The 4345-nt window shown below is 49.1% G+C and overlaps 1 non-coding gene across 1 annotated transcript; it reads right to left on the reverse strand.

The window, feature by feature from the left end:
- Window positions 1-4036: 4036 nt before the first annotated feature.
- On the reverse strand, window positions 4037-4111 carry TRNAV-UAC (transfer RNA valine (anticodon UAC)). Its single transcript has one exon. It is a non-coding gene; the product is annotated as a tRNA-Val (tRNA).
- Between the last annotated feature and the right edge of the window lie 234 nt (window positions 4112-4345).

Raw genomic sequence — 4345 nt, forward strand, 5'->3', positions numbered from 1 at the left:
GGTGATGGGCATACAGCCCCCTATAGTTAGGATAGGCTAGTAGTGATAGTCATCCACCCACCTATGGGGTGGACAATGCTGAGAATGATAGGCATCCACCCCCCCCAAGGTTAGGTTATGCTAGTAGTGATAGGCATTGTTGGACCCGGCCTCGTGGCGTGGTCCTACCCCTCCCGCATGGCGGGCCCAGGACGGCATCGGCCTCCGTTGACCCGCCGTCAACCCCCCTGAACACGAACCATCGACGAGAGCAGCCCCCCTGGCAACCCACGGCTCTCCCCTCTGGGACCCCGGCAGACCCTGCTCGCCAACACTGCCGGTCTGGCGACCATGCCAGGCCACCCTTTCCAGCCCGACTCCATCTTGGGCCCATCACGTCCCGAGCACGTGGCCGCAGCCATCCCTGGCCCCGGCCCCAGCGAAGCCCCGACATCGAGGCACCAAGATCCTCCCAGGTGGTAGAGTGGCCACTTGACGGATCCCGGAGGAGGGGAGTTTCGATGGGCCTCCAGCCGTCCCCGGACGCCTGGTATCGATCGCCCTCCAGCCTCCCTGGGCGCTGGCTCCACCCCCTGCTGCGTGTCTGGACACCTTCATCCCGGCCCCTCTGACCCCCAGGCACGAGGGTCCGGACATCAAAGGACTCCAGTCCTATATCTGGGCCAGCCCTGGAGTAGGACTCCAGTTGTATCTTGGAGTCGAAGCCCTGCTGACCTTGACGCGGCTGATCCTGATCCGAACTCAAGCCCTGGAATCTTCGAGGCCCTGCTGACGCTGTCGCGGCCTGACCGAGCTGAACCACCTTCGAGGGCCTGCTGACGCTGTCGCGGCCTGACCGAGCTGAACCACCTTCGAGGCCCTGCTGACGCTGTCGCGGCCTGACCGAGCTGAACCACCTTCGAGGCCCTGCTGACGCTGTCGCGGCCTGACCGAACTGAACCATCTTCGAGGCCCTGCTGACGCTGTCGCGGCCTAACCCACGCTGAACTATACCAAGGCCCTGCTGACGCTGTCGCAGCCTGAACCCGTGAACTATCCACGCACCAGTTGGTGCCAAGACTGTCCCGCTACCCCCTTACTCCCGAAACCAAGACTTTACGGATCCCTCGATCCTGGCCTGCTAACCGGCCAAGAACGTGCCTTCATTTTATTATATAAAGATACTTGTGAATATTCCTTCGTGTGGTGTCCATCTGTAGTAGTGTGATTGCTCAGCTGTTACGATTGTAGGAGAGGAGCCTCGCCAAGGAGGCCTCCCTACGGCGCTCGGCCTATTCCATAGAGAGGTGGGTCTCGGGCGGACAGTCAGACATCTTCTGTCTCCCCTGGGATTGCCTTTCTAACAGGCATCCACCCCCCTATGGGGTGGACAATGCAGGGAGTGATAGGCATCCACCCCCCTATGGGGTGGACTCTGCTGGGATTGATAGGCATCCGCCCCACTATGGGGTGGACTACGCTGGGAGTGATAGGCATCCACCCCCTATGGAGTGGCAAAATGCTGGGTTAGGCATCCACTGCCTTTGGGGTGGACTATGCTGGGAGTGATAGGCATCCACCCCACTATGGGGTGGAAAATGCTGGGATAGGCACCTACCCCCCTATGGGGTGACAATGCTGGGAGTGATAGGCATCTATCCCCCTATCGGGGTGGACTCTGCTGGGAGTTAAAGGCATCCACCCCCCTATGGAGTGGAAAATACTGGGATAGGCATCCACCCCCCTGTGGGGTAGACAATGCTGGGAGTGATAGGCATCCACCCCCCTATGGGGAGTACTCTTCTGGGAGTGATAGGCATCCACCCTCCTATGGGGTGGACAATGCTGGGATAGGCATCCGTTCCCGTATGGGGTGGACAATGCTGGGAGTGATAATCATCCACCCTCCTATGGGGTGGACAATGCTGGGATAGGCATCCACCCCTCTATGGGGTGGACAATGCTGGGAGTGATAGGCATCCACCCCCCTATGGGGTGGACAATGCTGGGAGTGATAGGCATCCACCTCCCTATGGGGTGACAATGCTGGGAGTGATAGGCATCTACCCCCCTATGGGGCTGGACTCTGCTGGGAGTTAAGGCATCCACCCCCCTATGGAGTGGAAAATACTGGGATAGGCATCCACCACCCTGTGGGGTGGACAGTGCTGGGAGTGATAGGCATCCACCCCCCTATGGGGTGGACTCTGCTAGGAGTGATAGGCATCCACCCCCTTATGGGGTAGACAATGCTGGGATAGGCATCCGTTCCCGTATGGGGTGGACAATGCTGGGAGTGATAGGCATCCACCCTCCTATGGGGTAGACAATGCTGGGATAGGCATCCACCCCCCTTTGGGGTGGACAATGCTGGGAGTGATAGGCATCCACCCCCATATGGGGTGGACAATGCTGGGATAGGCATCCACCCCCCTATGGGGTGGACAATGCTGGGAGTGATAGACATCCGCCCACATGGTGGGGTTTCCTTTCGTGTCATTTTGGTGTGTGGTAGGTGTCTGACTTACCTTCTGCGTCGTGCGCATGGGTAACGGTAGGCATACAGTATAGGGAAGACATGCGTGATTCGACATGATCGTGTTCTGGCATGAATTGGAGCTTCAATACGCCTCATCCGAATGCTGTGACGTGTTGGAAGCGGCGCCCTGTACGATGCGTAGTAAAGACGCATCGCAATTGCTAGTCCGGAAACTGGTTGGGAAAAGCCTCTGTACGACTCGATTCCTGTGTTTCCTGAGCCTGTTCGGTCATGAAATAGAGAACAAATCGGAGCAGGCAATTTGTTTGGAAATTTGCCTGTAATACGCATCGTACTTGTCCGTTTGTAGAAAACAGCTCCTGATACAAGTCGGTCGTAAGGTAAGCCTACAAATAGCATTGGGAAGGCATTTTTAGCGAGATCGGAATCAGGCCCTGTAAGTTTTTATTAGTTTAAGATGATCTGTTCAACAGAAAGATGAATCGTCTTTTCTAATTTAATTGTATCAAAGGACTACTTAACAAAAGTTATTTTTTATTGAGAATGAGTAAAGGAAGGGGCTGTTGAGATTTAAACTCAGGATCTCCTGTTAACTAGACAAGCTCTTTACCCAGCTAAGCCACAGCACCCTCTTGAAAACGCTTCAGGGAACAGCGTTCAAGAGAATCCTGAATTTTCACTTTCATAATCTTTTCTAAGATCAAACAACTCTCTACTCAACCACTTTAGACGAGAACACTCATCTTATTCATAAACACCTCATTAATATATTGCTTACCCTATTCATAGAGTTTTGAATTATGCCTAATTCAAGAATGCATTAATTCAATTTAACTCTAGAATGATCTTTTATCTCTATCTTGCTCTTTGTCATTCTCTTTTCCCTTTTTTATACAAGGCATTACTATGAAAATCTTCACAATACAAAGTTTTTTATTTCAATTCGAGATGACCCATTCTAAAGTCCTAAGAACAAGACTTTTCTTTTTAAATTGTATTAAACAATTACTTAATGAAAATTATTCTTGCATATATGGAGCTAAATATAAGGTGCTGCTGAGATTTAAATTCAGTATTTCCTGTTTACGATACAGGTTCTTTAACTACTTAGCAACAGCACCTACTTTAGTGATGAAGAAGGGATCATCAATTTAGTATTGGTGATCGAATTTGGTGCCTGCTACAAAGTTTCTTCATATGTATTCCAATGTTAAACAAGAAAGGATTCCTAATTTGCAAACATGAATAACAATGTTTCAATAGAAAAGAACACTTTTTAAACTTAATTCCAAATTTTTAAAAGTTTACAAATAATTGTTTTACATAAATACATCAATATTGCTCAAATCTATGGTGATATTTCATCTGTGTCTTCCTCATTGATGTACCATTTTCATTTTGAAATCAAAGTATTGCTACTATAATCTTGAGAACACTTTGATTTTTTATTAGGTGCAAGATGATGTGTTCAACAGAATGAAAATTAGACTTTTCTAATTTGATTGTATCAATGGACAACATAATGAAAATTATTTTTTATTGAGAATGAGCAAAGCAAGGGGCTGCTGAGAATTCAACTCAGGATCTCCTGTTTGTAAGACAGGTGCTTTAACCAGCTTAGCCACAGCACCCTCTTGTAAATGCCTTAAGGAACAATTTACTTTATGGTGTTCAAGAGAATCCTGACTTTCTCACTTTCATGATCTTTTCTGAGTTCAAACAACTCTCTACTCAAGCACTTTAGATGAGAACACTCATCGTATTCAAAAATACCTCAATAATATGTTGCTTATCCTATGGTATATAATAGTATAATATATATACAATATACAATACATATAACACTATGCCATGATTTACACACCG

The sequence above is a fragment of the Lissotriton helveticus genome, chromosome 8 (genome assembly GCF_964261635.1).
Source record: "Lissotriton helveticus chromosome 8, aLisHel1.1, whole genome shotgun sequence".
In the NCBI taxonomy this organism is placed as follows: Eukaryota; Metazoa; Chordata; class Amphibia; order Caudata; family Salamandridae; genus Lissotriton; species Lissotriton helveticus.